The following is a 20,053-nucleotide window of genomic DNA, read 5'->3' on the forward strand; positions in this document are numbered from 1 at the left end:
AGACCTTTCTCTCTGTCTCTCTCTCTCACTGTCCACTCTGCCTGTCAAAAAAAAAAAAAAAAAAACAAAGGGACCTGGGGCAAGAGAAAGAGCTCTTAGTGGCCCCAGCTGCTGCAACTGAAGCAACAAAATGAATAAAGACGTCTGATATCCCAAAGTACAATGTAGCCTACGGTCATCAATTCATAGGTGTCTAAGAAAATCAAATTGAAGAATATGTAAACTTTCTTTGGAGAATCCAAATAATTAGTGCAGATACTTCAGTCTCAAGGAAGTGGGACATAATTCCACACTCTCTAATGTGGGTTGTGTGTCATGACTTCCTTCTAAAATGCATTGTCTGGAAAGGGATGGGGAGTGTCTTGACACCAGAGAAACCTGGGATGGATGATAAAGGTGAACTTCAACAGTAGTAAGTCACAGTGATGTTATGTTCCCTGTACACAATGTGACAAAAACGGCAGAGACACTGTCACAGCAAAGCAGAGCCAAAAGAAAAATGACACCTGAATATAATGTGGCATTCTGTGTGGGAACTTGGACTGAAAATGGACAGTAGGATGGACCTAGGATAACTAAATAATCCAATAGACTTTCACTAATACAAAAAATTAACATGGCTTATTAATTGGGGCACTGAATCTTAAGATGGTAGTAATAAGAGACACAGGATGGAGTGTGTTAGAACTCTTCACTATCCTCACAAATTTTCTATAAATTTAGATATATCTGTTTAATTTGTCAAAACAATATATAGGCTTAGAAGCAGGATATTTGTACAGAAAATTCAAAGCAATGACTTTCATAGGAACGAATAGCTGTCCAAAAAGGAACTGGACAAAACATACTGGCCAATGTCCAGGGCGTGTGTGATTGTTTTGTCTCTATGTCTCAATCTCTAAGTTTATGTTGAGAGTTTTGCCAAATCTAGCTGCTGAAAATTCACACGTATTTCAGTATTGTTCTGTTGACTCTGATTCTTCTTTGCTGTTTCCATCTCTTTATTCCAATCATATCAACCGCCAAACCATGTTATGTAAGATATTAAAGGCTGAAACGTGTTTCTTTTGCTAGCATTGTGAAGATGTCTCCTTCAACGTGACTCTGTCTGCAGGGTTTGCAGGCTGAATGTAGCCGAGCATGCAAGGGGAGCAATGTGGAAGCTGATTGGGAAGCTTCCTGTTTCCCTGGAATAAGGGGAGTTATGTCCTGAAGCACAATACAGAAACTCCCAGTTAGCACCATCTATGATCCTAACATAAAAGAATGTGGCATGCATTGCAGCAATATCATATAAAATCAATATGATGCAAAATTTATGTTAATAATGCCACCTACTTAAGTATCCTGAGCAATTTTTTTTTCACTTGGTTGGGAGTTTACACTGGTTTGAAAGACTTAGAAAATACAGGAAAAATGTCTTCCTTTTGAAATGGATGAACTCTGATTTCTTGGATCTCAGAGGAGTTGCATCTAGCTTGGCATAGACTAAGTCATGTTCACAAGTGCCAGTTTATAACGACTGTGTGCACAAATGTTGACTGCAGATTTTCACCTTAAAGTCCCAAAATCTCAGTCCTGGAACGGATCTCATTGCATCTCCACTTTGTTGTTAACACAATCTCTAGACATTTCTCAGGACAAATATATTTCTGTGTTTCCAGTATGTTTTCAAGAAATGGAATCATCTTTTGCAACAATTTTCATCTCAAGCATTCTGTACACTCTGTACTTTGTCCAGCTGCTCTCCCAACACTTGGGCAGGGGAGTGGAGCAGCACTCATGGGCTCTGGAAAAGGACTACAGCTCCACCCACAGGCATCAACGGTGGCATTTCTGACACCTCCTACAGGAGAGGAGAAAGGGGAGACAAGAGTTCTTGCAAAAATACCACTGGGGTGCTGTGAGTCCACTCCTCAGCTTCTGGCTTCTGTTAAATGTGTGTTCAACCTGTGCAACAGGGGCTTCATCTCCAGCTACAGAGCAGGTTCCCTTTGTAAAGTCAGGTTATACGGAAGTTTCAACTTCTTGGTTTGGAGTCTTCCTTATTGTCCTACTCCATCATGCAGTCTCTTAGATAGGATTCTTGATTATTTTTTACATATTTATTTATACAAAGAGAACAGATTTCATGTATTTCATATATGCAAATATAAGCAAATAATGCTTGCCACCTCCCCCGCCCTCCCTCCTCCTTCCTTTATTTTTCTTTTCATTTTTGCAATAACATACTTTCAATTTATTTTATAATCACAATCCTGTCCTCCAGTAATGAAAGGATGTGAAAACTTAAATGTTCAGTGACTAATCCATAAAATATCTCATCTAGTTATGTTACCTGGTTACTTTAACAGCTTTGTTAAATAGCACATGGAAAGCCAGCTGTAACAGTGATTTATACCATCGATGTCACAATAAGCTGAAAACAATAATTTATTCTAAGAGCAATAGTTGAGAAAACAACTAAGTTTTCAAATGATAATTTGCAACAGCGGCCATAGGTCACCACACTGCCGGCTTTGGAAGGCAGGGGCTATGTTTTATTCCTTTTTATGTTGCTCCAGCCTTTTTTGTAGTGGATGCTACCCTGGATACTCACCAGGGTCACGTACAGGGATGGCATCTGAGGGGGAGAACCTACTGCTCTCATTGGAGTGCTTGCAGAATATTCTTGTTACAAAGTATTTTTAAAGAAACAAAACATTCTGATACATCAGTTAAAAAGCTTTGCAGTTTAAGAATTGACCATGAAATTGTTAGTGGAAAGTTGTTTGTAAAATATTTTGCAAAAATGAAACTTTTTCAACTTTTAACCATCATGACATCAAGTTGGATCTTGTTGCTACAAAGCTCTAAAGTCCCACTTGCTCTCTGAGTCTAACTGTATTCACATAGGATATTCTACTCAACTCAGTGAGAAAGAGCTTTGACTGAGAACTGCTTTGGCATGGGTTTGTGCTGTCGTAGAGCTTCTAACCAAGATCAAAGTTCCATTCTCAGGGTCTAAGTAGGAAGAGATGCCAAGAAGTAAAGGTTTTAGCTGTTTTTCCCTCAGGGGCACTTGATGCCAATCTGAAAAGACCCTTGTGGAAGTCAGAATATAAAGGAAGGCTTAAGTTTTATTTAGTTCCTTAGGCCTTGTAAAATGTTTCCCTTCTTTTTCATTTCTTAACTGGGTGTGTGGAGCATATTATTCTTTAAGAACTCCTAAGGGTGAATAATAGTAAATTTGTTGATTATAAACAACATCACCAAAAGCAAAACATTTTAGTATCAGCAATGCTTGCAACTCTGGATAGCCCTAGAGCGCTTTGAATATGTTAAAGCTGAACAAGGTGAGAGGCTGACTGCATCACAACAGAACAATAATTTTGAAAATTGCTGGAATTATTTTGGAAGCAGTTCTCTTCTGAAAAATGACTTAAGAAACTATCCAAGAACTGTCATTTTGAAAGCGGAATTTGATGGCAATTAGCCCAAAACTAACATCTAATGGTATCATTTTATGCACATCAGTGGTCTTCATCTTCACAACAGTAAAATTGATATAATACTAATGAATAATTTAATATTACTTACATAATAATAAAGGTATCATTTTCCCCATTCCAGGTGGAGAATTACGACTTACAAAGGAACTGCCTTGTCCATTCAGGTTCTTGGCAAGGGGCACTACAACAGGCTCTACCCTTTGTTTTATCTCAGTTTCATTATTTAGAAATAATTAACTGCAAAATCTGGGAGCGTCATAAAACACAGGGGGAAAAAAGCATAATCGCAAGCTAAAAGTCAGCCATTCCTTTTTAGTTCAGTCAAAAAACAAGTTGGCTAGTATAGATAAGATTTCCTGTTTTTACTACAAAACCATTTTGTGTATGTATGTGTGGCCAGATAAAGAATGTTTAATTTTCAGGCCCCAGGAATGAAATTATTCCACTGTGATCTGAAAAAATTAAGCACGAAATTCAGTTCCACCTTTCACTCTAATTCCCACTCACTAAGTAGTCCTCTCATTCTGGGATGTCCCACTTGCTTAAGAAGCTGCCACCAAGTATCTGCTAATACTTAATATCACCATCATCATTTATCTTATTTATTCATTATTTACGTATGTACTTGGATGTTTATGGTGAGCTTTATTTTCCTTATTTTTAATGGAAGCTTGGAGTTTCCCCAGTGAGAACTGCTGGTGGTTTTGTGGAAAGCTCTTAGAACATCTCCTACCACCTGGAAGAAAAGTAGTATACACAGCTGGCCATTACTTCACCATCTCTGGTATTCTTCTGTAATCACCAGTATGTAGAGCTCATTAACATACATCTGTTGCCTATGGAGCCTTGAGCACAAGGAAGAATGCAATAGACATGTAATCATGGGGTTCAATATTTATTCATTAGTTAATTAGTTAATTACCAAGAACAGAAACTGAAGACAAAGAATCACCACAGGAACTTGTGGCAGCAGCACTACTTCCTGTTCCTCCTGGTAATTCTTCTGCCTCTCCCAAGTTGACAGGTGGACCTCTTTGAACATGGTGCATTGCTTGGCAGGTTATATACACCTCTTTCAGAAAGGAGCAACCATAAAGTCTTCTATAGCAGAGATTGCCTTACCTATCAGGTTCCAAAGATGTAAAGCAAAAGCCTGAATTCAGATGACTACTTAGACATGTGGCATTTCAACTCTCATGCTAAGCGGTGTGAAGTAAAACTAAAATGATTGACAACACAATCAGTTATTGGAACTGGTCACCTGGGAGGAGGGAGAGTAGTGGGGGCAGTTGGTGCAGAGTATACGAGGGTAGGAGCACGAATTCCAGACAGAATTCCTACTTTGGGCAGCAGCAATGTGCAAAAGCAGCCACATCTTCACTGGTGGTAATTCAGGACTGCCGTGCCTCACAGGTGGAGGGAGGCAGTTACTGCTCCTGTCCTTGGAGGGCAGAAGAGAGAAGACAGAGACAAACACTCCTCTTGTCTTAACACGACGTCATTCTCAAGCCAGACCTACTGTCTTTGTCTTCCTCTGGTGTCCATCTCTGTCAAATGCCCTCATTTATCAGTCTAAAAACCACTCTGTGCTGGGAGATGTTTCCATCAGGAAAAGCTCTTTGGAAAGACCACCACCCAGAAGGAAGCATGTGGCTTGTGGATCAGTGTGGACAGGAAATCCATGAAGGGCATCTTCATGCACGAGGGAGGTGCTTCACAGAAGACATCCCAGGGCCACTTCAAACAGATCTGCCTGGTGAGTGGGCTCTGAGTGGGTCTCTACAGGAAAGCAGCATTACTTTCCCCCAGTTTATTGAGCATGGAGGGACATCTCAACAGACTTCAAGATGGGAGAAACCAGAAAGCCAACTTAATCATTCACAACAGGGTAAGGACAGGAGGCATTAACTTTCTCACAACACCCTCTTGTGATGGGATTGTTTACTCAAGAGACCAGAATGGAACTTGTGAGATTGTTTGGTGAGCACAAAGTGCTAAAATGGAGCGAAATGGCTTTCTTGAGGGGAATGTCTGTTAACCCAGGAAAACGTATCTGTCCAGGTAACCAGTAAAAAGTTCCCAGGTTCACATCTGCACTTCTCTATGAGGGACTGGGTAGAATTAGTGATCTTTAAGTATCCTTTTCAGAAATTATTTGAATTATCTCTTAAAATATAGCAAGTACTGTGTGGCAAACAATAACTATGGCAGATGCTCTCTAAGGAGACCCTAGAAGATTCACACCTGCACCTTCGTGCTAACCAATAAAATACAACAAACGTGATGGGACATCCCTCTTTATATTAGGTTACAATTTCTAAGGCAAAAGTGTAAAGATTGTACAAATGACAAAAATTGCAAATTAGCTGATCTTTTGAGTTGAGCAAGAAGGAAATTCTCTTGATTGGTCCTTACTAATCAGGCGAGAGCTCTTCAAAGAGAACTCAGAACTTTTTTTTTTTTTTTTTTGACAGCAGAGTGGACAGTGAGAGAGAGAGACAGAGAGAAAGGTCTTCCTTTACCGTTGGTTCACCCTCCAATGGCCACTGTGGCCGGCACACTGCGCTGACCCGAAGCCAGGAGCCAGGTGCTTCTCCTGGTCTCCCATGCAGGTGCAGGGCCCAAGCACTTAGGTCATCCTCCACTGCACTCCTGGGCCATAGCAGAGAGCTGGACTGGAAGAGGAGCAACTGAGACAGAATCTGGTGCCCTGACTGGGACTAGAACCCGGTGTGCCAGCACTGCAGGCAGAGGATTAGCCTATTGAGCTGCGGTGCTGGCTGAGAACTCACAACTTTTAAGAGGAAGTATAAGTTCTCTTTCTGGCCTAGAAGCAGCAGACCGCTGTGTCATGCATGACCCACCATTGATAAGTTAAAGTCGTATGCAACTGTGTTTCCGGCAGGACCTGAGGGCAGCTTCTAACCAACAACCAGTAGGAACAAGGGTCACCAAACAGTCCAAGGAGGTGGAGGTGAGTTCTGCTAACCTGAGTGCAACTGTCCTGCCTCCAGGTGAGAATGCAGCCCAACAGACCTCACGATTATAGCCTGGAGAGGTCTGGGACACAAGATCCAGGTCAGCCATGGTAAGTTTTTGGTAATTGGTTGCAGATGAATAAAAAGCTAATACAAGAATGTGATAGATTTGTTTATAACACTTTGTGTCCTCCTGGTGATATAAGACACCCTAACTTCATCAGCAGAAGCAAAAACGACCTCCCAGAGAGGTTTTGTGTACCACTGACTAATTTCCTTCAACAAAGTCAAATTTCTACTCATTTCAGGTTCAAGGGTGACTTTTTCCTCATCTATAAGTCCCCAGACCCAGGAGCACCTTTTTGAATTCCCCATGTAAACTACTGAGAATAAACTGTGCCGAAATTGTAGCCACTGCATTTCCAGAGTAAACAAATCAACAGTGCAGCAGTCAGCGATCCAGCGATCAGAGCAGGGCTGCTGAGACCCAGCTACAATTCATCACCGGCTTATCTCACAACCCATCCTTCCTTAAGGTCACTGTTTATTTTCCTTTCAGCTTTCTCCCCACTATTTTGCATTTAGATGAGGCCTGGATTAATTCTAAATTCCTGGGATGGACAAAATGCAATAATGACAGCCTTAAAGAAGCCGAGCAGCTCCCTGCGGAGATGATGTGTGGGTCCCAACATGCACTTGAACCTAGTAATTACCAGTCCACAAACAGCAGATCCCTCATTGTGGATTTGTGTTGGAATCCCCGAGAGCAGGAAAGACCCAGAGGCAGCACTTCAATGGTGTGCACACTTTTCATAATTGAATTGCACAAAAAGAATCACTGTTGCCCACCTCAGTTTCAAATATTATCTAGCCTTAAAAGCACCCTTAGGAGTTTCTTGAGATATATGTAAATTAGATTTCTCCCATAAATAAATAGTCCTGACAAAAATCTAAATGACTAGCGGCCAAATTATCCTTGATTCAGTAGATATGAATGTAATGTCCATTGGTAGATTAGTTATGGGAGTCAACAGACTATATTAGCAATAGCAACAAAAAAACTCTCACATTGATTTATCCCATAGGTCACCCCCCTCAATGAATAGCAGCCCTCTATTAGGCCATCCTCCCAAGTTCTGAAAAAGTTGAGAATTTTTCAGGAAATAGTTAATTGTAGGATTCAAAATGCAGCCTGTCTTGTTGGTTGGGACTACACTGGAGGATGAAGCCCAGGGGAGCACTCGCTGAATGCCAGCACTGGCATTGCCTATCCGCTCTCAGCATTTGCCTGGGGTAGCCACAGTGTGGAGTCTGCAAAGGAAGATTTGCACCCCTATGGGATGCTGGCGCTTCAGGCCAGGGTGTTAACCTACTGCGCCACAGCGCCGGTCCCAGAAGCAGAGTCTTAAACATATTACTAAATAGATTTTATGGCAGATTTGAAGCCTGACTAGAAGATATTATCATAGCCTTATTTCATAAATCAAAGTTAAGAAAGGTCATAAGGGATGACATTAGAGATTTGTTACAAATAAATTATGTAGTCAGAGCAAGGTATTGATACTTCTTAGCTAAGGATCTGAAGTTGACTGACCAATACTGAAAACAGAGTGGCAGCAGCTCTGTCTTTGGAGAAGACAGAACATTGTGAACAGACTGCTAAATCATGTCTGGGAGAAAGGTCAATCTCATACTGGGCAAACATGTTAGGATCGTCATCATGTTGACACTTCACCTGCTGGACTGCCAGAGGTACCAAGTCACCACGCAGCAGAGACGGAAATGTGTACCTGTTGCCAGAGCCTTCATGTCACAGAAAAACAGGGACCTACACTCCTCCGAGGAATAGCACCAATTGCCCCCATCCTTTCCATGGGTCCTCGTCCCTAGGGGAGGTTCTAGAATTTCTTATGGAGAGGGAGGGGGTTAAGGGCAGCAGCTTGAATGGAAGGAGGGTCAAATGATCCTTTGCTTTATATCATTCCTGTATTTTAGATCCATTTGGGGTGCCTTAGGTTGGGGGTGAGTATGTGGTTGGAGAGGGATCCAGGTCCCAGCAGGGCATCCTCAGCACCTGTCTTCCTCCTTCAACATCATAGCTTAGGTTCAGAGATTGCCTATCCAATCAAAACTCCACATCCCTTGTCAGAGTCTTTCTCCCCTGCTCTTAACATAGATCATTAGAAGCTGTATTATTAATTAATACATCAATAATTAATCAGAGCCTCTATTCACTCCTACCCTAGGTGTTCAGCTGTAGAATCCATGCCATATACTTTGTCCATGGCTGACCTGGATCAGCCATACTGGGACCTGGCCTGCAGCAAATTCTTATAAAATTTAAAGAGACTGCAAGGCTGAGTTCTAAGCAACTTGGAGGCCCAGTGTGGTCTTAATAGGCATGGAACTGCTATGCCCTGCAGGGCAGGGGATGTCTGGGATCCTTGAGGTGCCTAAGGAAGTTCTGCTCTGTATCTTGGCCCAGAGAAGTCATGAGCAAACTAATCCTGGGTTCCCAGTCCTGGGAAGGCACATGGAGAGCCAGATCCACCCTTCTACAGACTCTCATTTAACCTGTTTTTTTTTTTTTTAAGATTTATTTTAAAAGCAAACTTACAGTTAGAGAGAGAGAGAGAGAGAGAGAGAGAGAGAGATTTTCTATCTGCTTATTCACTCCCCTAATGGGAGCAATGACTGGGGCTGGGACAGTCAGAAGCCAAGAACCAGGACTTTCATCCAGGTCTCACACATTTGTGCAAGGGCCCAAAGACTTGGGCCACCTCCCATTGCTTTCCTAGAAGCATTAACAGGGAGCTGGACTGGAAGCAGAACATCCAAGACTCAAACTGGAACCCACGTGGGATGCCAGCATAGCAGGTGGCGGCTTAACCCAGTGTGCCACAACGCTTGTCCCTTAACCTGGGTGTTAGGTGACACTCACCTTGGGCTGATGGGCTCAACATTTCTCTATTTACTAGGAGAGATGAAAAAATATAAAAATATATATGAAATATAAATATATAAATATATTTATATGAATATATAAATATATAATGCATTATATATGAAATATATGAAGAAATATATAAATATATAAATCGGTGACATGTGCAATTATAAACAAAAAGCACATGGAAGACTGGAAGTCCACAAATCATTAAACTGTTTACCTGAGGAGCCTATGCAATTCGTTCAGAGCAATTAATCTGAGAGAGAATATTAGTGAGAATACATTAGTGATGTTCAGGTAGCTGAGCCACATAGAAACACCTCCAAAAGGGAAGGGAAGCACACTCAAGATGAGCAAACAAGTACAATCAATGGATACTGTAGGCCCATAAGCAGAACCAACCACATAATTTGAGGGGCTGGTGCAGAATGAAAATGTTCCCTTTGATCAGTGTGTCCCCATCCACTCCACCACCCTGTTCCCCCATCTCTGATAACCGTACTCTGAGTAGGACTTCTTCCATGTTCTACATATCAGTGAGATCGTGCTGCAATTTTCTTTTTGTGTCTGGATTATTTCACTTAGCACGGTGTCCGCCTTGAGGCTCAGATTCATCCATGTTTTCCCAAATGGCAGGACTTCTTCCTTTCCAAGGGTCAGACATAGCCCACCATTAGTATTCCACAATGTCTTTATCCCTTCACCCACGGTAAACACTTGGGTCAGCTGCTGTGAACAATGCTGCAATCAGGGAGGGGTTTACCATTTTTATTCCTTAGGGGTGTATATCCAGCAGAGATGACTGGGTCATGCAGCAGTTCTTTTGGAATCATGATACTATTCTCCCCAAAAGCTGTACCAATTTACATCCCCACCTATGGTCTGTAAGCTTTTCCTTTTCTCTACCTCCTTACCAACACGTGTGTTTTTTATCATAGCCATTCTAACAGGTGAAAGGGATATCTAATTGTAATTTTGATTTATATGTGATAAGTTCTAGAGATCTAATGACGAGCATGGGGACCATAGTTACTATTACCATAGTATATACTTGGAACTTACTACAAGAGTGGATTCCACAGGTGTGGCTCTGGCACGGACAGGTGGGTTAGCCTTCAAGGCAAGTTGCAGTCATGACCCAGGCAAAGCCAATCTTCTTTCCCTGTGTTGTCACCGATACTGCAAAGACGTAAACAGATGCTCACGGGAGTGAATACAGTTTGAGTGAAATACTAAAAAGAACCCGCATGGCCGGCACCGCAGCTCAATAGGCTAATCCTCCGCCTGCGGCGCCGGCACACCCGGTTCTAGTCCCAGTCAGTGCACCGGATTCTGTCCTGGTTGCTTCTCTTCCAGTCCAGCTCTCTGCTGTGGCCCGGGAGTGCAGTGGAGGATGGCCCAGGTGCTTGGGCCCTGCACCCCATGGGAGACCAGGAAAAGCACCTGGCTCCTGGCTTCAGATCAGTGCAGTGCGCTTGCCACAGCGGCCATTGGGTGGTGAACCAACGGCAAAGGAAGACCTTTCTCTCTGTCTCTCTCTCTCACTGTCCACTCTGCCTGTAAAAAAAAAAAAAAAAGAAAAAAAAGAAAAAGAAAAAGAACCGGCAGACCATTGTGAATACAGGGCTTCTTCCAGGCTGGTGAAAATACTCTGAATTAGATTTTCATGATGACTCCACAATGCCATGTATGTATTAAAATAACTTTCTGTTTTTAATGAGTGTATGGTATTTGCATTTCTTCTGTTAATGCTGTTAAAATCCAAAGGTAAAAGCAAACAAAAGCCTGTAAATCAATTTGGTAATCACTTTTTCCTAATTTTATTATTAAAATTGACCCATGAATTAAAGCATCACCCTGGATTTGAAGACAATGATAACAATTTTAATAAAGTGACAGATTTCCTTACAATTTTCATGAGTTAATTTCACAGTGAAAGCTCCAGTTAGGCTTAATAAGGTCGTAGTGGTGGGTCATTAGCTTTTAATGTTGTAATAACATTCCCACTAGAATTTCTCTTATGTAGAGAGATAAAAGTAAAAGAGCAAAGAGCATTTGATAATGTAGACTAACAAGGATGTAAGAAACAGACTCTCACTGAACTGACTCGGGTTGGCCCTCCCTGTGAAAGCTTCAACAGCCGACTTGGACTGATGTGTCCACACCATCACACCCCAAGGCAATAGCAACATCTGCACACTTTTTCCCTTATCTCTTAGTGGCACCCACTCACTCAGGCAGAACCTGCGCTACCCCTGCGTGCCCATCTCTCACTACCACAATGGAATGTGTTTCTGAACGATCTCTTGAAGCCTTCCCTTTTCCAGTCATTGCCCAAGTCCATGATATCTTCACTGATCCCCTGACCACTGAGCGCTCGCTGGCTGGCGCACAGGGTCCTTTGTGAACCTTGTCTGTGGCACGTAGAGATTCCTTAGACTGGCCACTCCCAGCCTTCAAAGCCATGTCAGTCATTCCTTTGATCTGGCTGTATACAGTGTTGTCTTCCTGACTAACATTACAGTTTACAATCCCAGGTAGAATTTCTCCTTCTCGCTGGAGCCCAGCCTGGCGAGCAGGCTTCCTCCAGCTCTGTGCCCTCGGTGTTTGATGCCTTGCTGCAGTGACCTCGGATATACACTTTTAACATCTCCCCATCTTTCCACTCGATGCCGGTGTTCCTAAGGGCATGCTTTACCTCTGCTCTGCCTCTGAGTCCCTGACACTTAGCTCACTTTCTGGCAGTTTTCAGCCCCAGTAAACACCCCGGTAGACAACTGGGAGTTGATTTGTTTCTTTATTCTTATGTTCTTGCTCACCGTGAAGTCCAAGAAGGAAGGATTTTTCCTAAACATTGGGTATCTCCAAGACTGGTCTAAGTGCCTGAATACAATGGTTTATTAACATGTGTTTAATTCATAAGTTGATTACTAAATATACACAAATGTTACACAGTTGTAGGAATAATAAGTGAAATTAAATAGCATATTTGACCATAATTTTTTAACAAGTTACTTTTTCCAGTCTTCTGCATGTTAGATGTATAGATTCTAGAATCCAACTGCCTAGGCTGAAATGCTGCTTCTTCCACTTCACAGCTGTGTGACCTTGGAAAGCAGTTTAATGTAAAAGACATTGCCACAGTTTGCTGAGTTCTGTTTCTTTATCTGGGATATACTCAAGTCCACAATCCTTATCCTTATGCTGTTAGGAATTTAAGACAAGTTCTGGCCAATGACCTGCACACAACAATTTACTTCTTTTGATCTAAAATGTGTATGCATTGATAATCCAGCTCTCCCCTGCACAAGCACATAGAATGAAATGAAGTACAAAATAGATACAGAAATTTTCAAAGATAAGCATGAAAATTTCTGTATTACTACAGAATGCAATTACATAGCTATCATAATGATTAAAAAAATGCTACCAGATGTATTATCTACATAAAACTGTATACCATTTCTCAATTACTATCCTTTTCCTTATCCCTAATTATCAGCCCAGCTTCCAACACCATGAATTACTTTTACCTGTTTGCCTGTACAATCAATATGTGCTCTTTTGTATGTCTTTTTCCCATTCAGCATATTTGTAAGATGCATCTGTAGAATTATATATAGCAATAATCATTCTCATTGTGAAAGTTTTGTGATTGTGTAAACCATCAAGCTGCATATGTCCACTGCAAAGTTGGTGAGACTTTAGGATGTCACTAACTTGAGAGATGTACCTACACTCCAAAATTATTACTCCTTTCAGGTTTTGGACGTCATCCAGTCAAGGGCCGCACAAAGTTCCTTCTCAGGTGATCCTGAGGTCCATCAGGGAAAGAGGAGCCAAGAGGGGGTTACCAGAAATGTAGAAGTCATGGTCTTTTACGTCCTGGTTTCAGGATGAAGAGGGGTTACCAGAAGCGTAGAAGTCATGGTCTTTCGCATCCTAATTTCAGAATGACAGCTCAGCACTTTTTCAGTGCTCTGTGCTGCGTGTCCCGGGTCTGCCCCCCACCCCCCCAAAGGGGACCTGTGGTAAAGAGACAGGAGAGAGGTGAATCAAGCCCCAAGGCACCACTGCGTCCTCTGTGGGTCCCAGAAGGGACGAAGCCCTCAGGTGTGGGCAGTGCTGGCGTTATACGTACCACCAAGAAAGTAGAACTGCCATCACTTCTGTCCTGAGACACAGCTGACTGTAACATCTCCTCCAGCTGAAATGTTACAATGTGAATATTTTCACTCAGTGAAACATGCTTCTTGGGTTCTTCACTGATCATTCTGACAGTTCCTTAGGATAGAAACATTTAATTTCCTTACTCCATGAATGGTGCCACTTAAATCAGTCATATTAAGTGAAGGGTGTTAATCTGAAATTCCTATGTTCAAAAACCCTTACTTACTGAGGTACTGCCCTATACAACTGGATATTAGTGACAATATTAGCAAGTAAATATTAATGTTTAACAAAATAACTATGCAAAGAACCTAAGGTAGGTTAACATTTTTTCTGATTCATCAGAGAATCAGCCAAATAAAGCAGGCATAGGAATCTAACTTTCTGTGACAACAAAGATGATCCCATCTACTGGAATATCAGTTTCTCTTTTTCTTAAGTAAAGATTTATTTATTTAATTATTTCAAAGGCAGAGAGGAAAAAAAGAGAAATCCTGCTCTGCTGGTTCACTCCCAAAAATGGTCGCAATGCCTAGAATTCAGTCAGGCAACAGCCAGGAGCCTGAAACTACATTAGGGTCTCTCATGTGGGTGGCAGGGGCCCAAATTCTTAAGTCATCCTCTGCTGCTTTCCTAGGGGCATTAGCAGGGAGCTGGGTCAGAAGCAGAGCATCCAGTGTGCCAACTGGTGCTCTGATACGGACTGCTGGCATTGCAGGTGGCAGTTTAACACATTGTGCCGCAACGCCAGGCATAGCATATTAATTTCTCTTACAAAGAGCATGGGAAATGTTGGTGTGTGTGTGTGTGTTATGTGTGTGTGTGTGTATCTATGCACACATGCATGTCAAATGTAATGGAGCATAAATTACTACAATAACTTAAAATGGGAAATAAAAGTGATATCCATGTAACACTGTAGAAAAATAGAGGTGAAAACAGTCTATACTAGGCTTTCACCAGGAACTTTAAATATTACCTTGTTAAGCTTTTTAGTGCAGAATAAGGGTATGATACCTTCTTTATTTTACACTTCCAAAAGTGATCATCCAAACAGGAGAAATATTTTTTTGGAAAATGAGAAACTGCTCCAAATCATCATCCTAAATCCATAAAATGGAATGCTATGTGGCCCTGAAAATACTGTTATAAAATGTTTGATCAGGGCCAGCACTGTGGAGTAGCAGATAAAGCCACTGCCTGCAGTGCCGGCATCCCATAGGGGCGCCAGTTCGAGTCCCAGCTGTTCCTCTTCCAATTCAGCTCTCTGCTAAAGCCTGGGAAAGCAGTGAAAGATGTCAAAGTCCTTGGGCCCCTGGACCCTCCTGGGAGACCTGGAAGAAGCTCCTGACTCCTGGCTTTGGGTTGGCACAGCTCCAGCCATTGTGGCCACATGGGGAGTGAACCAGCGGATGGAAGACCTCTCTTTCTCTCTGCCTCTGCCTCTCTGTATCTCTGCCTTTAAAATAATAAAATAAATAAATCTTTAAAAAAGGTTTGATGACACAGAAAGTAATATTCATTATGTGATACTGAATAGAAATATGAAATTGTCCATAATGCTCAAATTTAAAACACAGATCTTTATATAGCCATAAAAAGAAGGCTGTTTCTAAGATATTAATATTGATTATTCCTAGTTTGGGAGTTACAATTTTTCTCTTTAGCTTGAATATAGACATACTTAATGCATATTTACTATATATTTGTAATATTAAAAATGAATCAGCTTACTAGTGAGACATGATAGCAATGTTCCATAAATAATGAAAACATGGCCACCAATTAATCTGTGGATCATTTGCCATTTTAACTTAAAACAAGGGAAAGCTTCTTTATTGGAAATAGTGGAGTGATAAATAAATTATAAATACGTTTTACTTTAATGTGTGCCTCAAGCCCGGATGCTTCCTGTTCAGCTGAGGAATTCTATCATGTGTGAGCCATGCTTGCGGTGCAGTTTAGATTTTGCATTTTTTCTATTTTGAGGTGTGTATTTTATCACTTAACATTTGTTGGCAAATGATAGGAAAAGACAATGCATAGAAGAGGAAATTTTCATGTACAATTATAGAATCACAAGATCCTAAGCTCTCACAGCTGCCCAAATCCACCCAAGAAACAATTTCTCACACATCACTTTGGCGAAATGTTTAAGGTCTGATGATATCAAGTCCTGTGACCACTGAAGTGGGCAGGTAAGGGTCAAGTAAAGAGAAAATCTCTGTCCTGGCCATCCTCTGTGTGCTCACAAACATGCATGCACAATGGTATTCACTGAATCATTTTTACTATTTTTACTTTGTTTTATTAAGATTTCTTTTTTTTAACTTTCATTTAATGAATATAAATTTCCAAAGTACAGCTTATGGATTACAATGGCTTCCCCCCCCATAACTTCCCTCCCACCCGCAACCCTCCCCTTTCCCTCTCCCCTTCCATTCACATCAAGATTCATTTTCAATTCTCTTTCTATACAGAAGATCGATTTAGTATATATTAAGTAAAGATTTCAACAGTTTGCACCCACATAGAAACACAAAGTGAAAAACACTGTTTGAGTACTGGTTATAGCATTAAATCACAATGTACAGCACATTAAGGACAGAGATCCTACATGAGGAGTAAGTGAACAGTGACTCCTGTTGTTGACTTAACAAATTGACACTCTTGTTTATGGCAACAGTAATCACCCTAGGCTCTTGTCATGAATCCCCAAGGCTATGGAAGCCTTTTGAGTTCACCAACTCTGATCATATTTAGAGAAGGTCGTAGTCAAAGTGGAAGTTCTCTCCTCCTTTCAGAGAAAGGTACCTCCTTCTTTGATGACCTGTTCCTGTTCTTTTCACTGGGATCTCACTCATGGAGATCTTTCATGTAGGGTTTTGTTTTTGTTTTGCCAGAGTATTTTGGCTTTCCATGCCTGTAATACTCTCATGGGCTTTTCAGCCAGATCCACGTGCCTTAAGGGCTGATTCTGAGGCCAGAGTGCTGTTTAGGACATCTACCATTCTATGGGTCTGCTGTGTATCTTGCTTCCCATGTTGGATCGTTCTCTCCCTTTTTGATTCTATCAGCTAGTATTTGAAGACACTATTCTTGTTTATGTGATCCCTTTGGCTCTTAGTTCTATCATTATGATCAATTGTGAACAGAAATTGATCACTGGGACTAGTGAGATGGCATTGGTACATGCCACCTTGATGGGATTGAATTGGAATCCCCTGGTATGTTTCTAACTCTACCATTTGAGGTAAGTCAGCTTGAGCATGTCCCGAATTGCACATCTCTTCCCTCTCTTACTCCCACTCCTATATTTAACAGTGATCACTTTTCAGTTAAGTTTCAACACTTGAGAATAACTGTGTATATTTGAAAGGCAGAGTGACAGAGAGGGAGAGATGAGGAGAGAGAGAATCCTCGATGTGCTTTCATTCCCCTAATTGCTGCATAGTCAGGGCTGGACCAGGCAGCAGCCAGGTGCAAGAATTCCATCCAGGCCTTCCACACGACAGGCAGGAGCCTAAGAACTTGGCCATCTTCTGCTGCCTTCCCAGGCACGTCACTGGGAAGATGGATCAAAAGCTGTGCCCCCACTCTGATTTATAGACAGCACCGTGAGGCCATTTTTTCCCATAAACAGTGGCTTCATCCAAACTTTAGTCTGAATTTCATTTCACACAGAAAAAAAAAAGAAGTGTGAATGCCTGTCAAAAAGCCAGCATTACTCTTATAAGCAGAAGATCACAGAGACACCCACACCTGCATGGCAGGGTTAGCCACACCTTGCTTTTGCTGATTCAAAGTTTTGGACTTTTCATATTAGTATCTGTGTAAGAATTGGTATATCTGCAGGCCACACCCACTCTGTCATTTTCAACACTGCTCCTTCCTATTCGTACCTCCTAAACTATTGCGATTGTTGGTGTGAGACACTGTGGCTAAACCATTCACTTTACAAAATAATTTTTATAAAATTTGCCTTTTAGAACAAAAATTCAGACATGTTTAGAATAAATGCTTTTTACCACCCATTAATAAGGTTTTATGAGAAAATTCACCATACCTCTCTCTTTTTTAAGATTTTTTATTTATTTATTTGACAGGTGGAGTTACAGACAGTGAGAGAGTGAGACAGAGAAAGAAGTCTTCCTCCCATTGGTTCACTCCCCAAATGGCCGCAATGGCCAGAGCTGTGCCGATCCGAAGCCAGGAGCCAGGAGCTTCCTCCTGGTCTCCCATATGTGTGCAGGGGCCCAAGCACTTAGGCCACCCTCCACTGCCTTCCCAGACCACAACAGAGAGCGGGACTGGAAGAGGACCAACCGGGACTAGAACCCGGCACCCACATGGGATGCCAGCGCCGCAGGAGGAGGATTAAGCTAGTGTGCCACGATGCCAGCCCCAACCCTACCTCTCTTGAACGGTCTGACACCCCTTCTTTGGGTCACTGCTGACAGCTCACGAACCCCAGCTCTCTTGCCTGCACCTAGACAAGACAGTGAGAAAGCCAATTCAGGGCAAAGCCAGCAAGTCTGTATCCACACCCCTTAGCCACCCAGACCCACTCACAAGCGCACAAATTCCAGGGCCACTTTCCCCTTCCTGACCTTTGGAGTCATTTAGACCTGCCTGTCACCTGTGCTGCTCTCTTCATAGGTGAGATATCCTGACATCCTCTTAGAGAAGGTGTGGCATCACGGTCGTCACATCTAAACCATTCCTGTGATCTGACTCACAAAGGGTGAACACAAGATAATCTCTCTCCCTTGATTAAGTTAGCATGGAAGAAAAAATATTCTATGGAGAGGGCTTTTGCTTGGAATTAAACACAGAAAATATTCATATGTACTTGGACTGCTTGAGATGTATGAATAAATTTAGACACTTATTTCCAGGGCAGATACATGTGCCTGTACAGAGTGGCACAAAGGCTGTGGTTTGAATAGGGACAAATCCTGTCTCACCTGGCTGGGTGAGGACAACCCATCTAGCACTTAGAAGCCATGCCTGAGTAGAAGGATCCTGGTGGACCTGGCCTGACCTCTGTGTACAAAGGGTCGCACAGCACTCTGGGAATTTTAGACACCTGAATCCCCTCTTTTAGAGGCACAGCAGAGTGAGCCGACAGCAGACGCTCTGAGCGCCAACGCTCTGCCAAACTCATGACTCAGAGGTGGGGTTAATGCCTCTGCTGACCTCCTGGCCAGTGGGGATTCCTTAGCTCTTTCTTCCTTCCTTTTTTAATTTTTTTATATTTTTTAATTTTTATTTAATGAGCATAAATTTCCAAAGTACAGCTTAAGGACCACAATAGCCTCCTCCCCCCCGTATCTTCCCTCCCACCCACAATGCTCCCCTCTCCCACTCCCTCTCCCCTTCCCCTTTACATCACGATTAATTTTCAATTATCTTTATATACAGAAGATCAATTTAGCGTATGTTAAGTAAAGATTTCCACATTTTGCTCCCACACAGAAACACAAAGTGTAAAATACTATTTGAGTACTAGTTATAGCATTAATTAAACACCTAAGAGTAATTGTGTATTAATTACAGAGTTCAACCAATAGTTTTAAGTAGAATATAAAATGCATCTTTTGTATTGTTGTGGCTTCCCCCCCGACCTCCCTCCCTCCCATGGCCCTCCCCTCACCCACTCCCTCTCCCATCCCGCCCTTCATCATGTTTCATTTTCAATTACCTTCATATATTGAAGATCAACTTAGTATATACTAAGCAGGGATTTCAACAGGTTGCACTCACACAACCGAACCAGGTATAGGGTATTGTTCGACTAGTAGTGTTGTTTTTGAGTTTCATAGTTAAACATATTAAGGACAGAGATCCTGTGTGGGGAGCATGAACCCAGTGACTCCCTTTGTTGATTTAACAATTGGCACTCTTATTTATGATGTCAGTAATCACCCGAGACTCTTGCTATGAGCTGTCTAGGCTATGGAAGCCCCTTGAGTTCAGCAACTCTGAATTTGTTTAGTCAAGGCCATGTCACAGTGGAGGTTCCTTCCTCCCTTCAGAGAAAGGCGCCTCTCTCCTTGATGGCCTGATCCTTCTGCTGGGGTGTTGTTCAACAGGATCCTTCATTTAGATTGTTTTTTGCCACCATGTCATGGCTTTCCATGCCTGCGAGACTCTCATGGACCTTTTAGTCAGATCCGAATGTCCCAAGGGTTGATTCTGAGGCAGGAGTGCTGTTTTGGGCATTTGCCATTCTGAGTCTGCTGTGTGTTCTGCTTCCCCCGCAGGATCATTCTCTCCCTTTTGATTCTATCTTTCATTATTTGCTTACACTGGTCTTATTTGTATAATCTCTTTGCCACTTACCCTATCTTTTTGATCAGTTGTGTATTTATATTTGCCACTTTACCAAGTGTGCTGGCATTAGTACCTGCCTCCTTGGTAAGGTTGAGTTGAAATCCCCTGGCATGGCCAGCGCCGCGGCT

The 20,053-nt window shown here is 42.1% G+C and overlaps 1 long non-coding RNA gene across 1 annotated transcript in view; it reads right to left on the reverse strand.

The window, feature by feature from the left end:
• The window catches only part of LOC127492727 (uncharacterized), a 31,618-nt gene extending 12,041 nt beyond the window's left edge, over positions 1–19,577 (reverse strand). The window contains exon 1 of the long non-coding RNA XR_007922424.2: positions 19,294–19,577. This is a non-coding gene — a long non-coding RNA (uncharacterized lncRNA). The remainder of the gene's footprint in view (positions 1–19,293) is intronic.
• Positions 19,578–20,053: the final 476 nt, after the last annotated feature.

This window comes from Oryctolagus cuniculus, chromosome 14 (genome assembly GCF_964237555.1).
Source record: "Oryctolagus cuniculus chromosome 14, mOryCun1.1, whole genome shotgun sequence".
Classification (NCBI taxonomy): Eukaryota; Metazoa; Chordata; class Mammalia; order Lagomorpha; family Leporidae; genus Oryctolagus; species Oryctolagus cuniculus.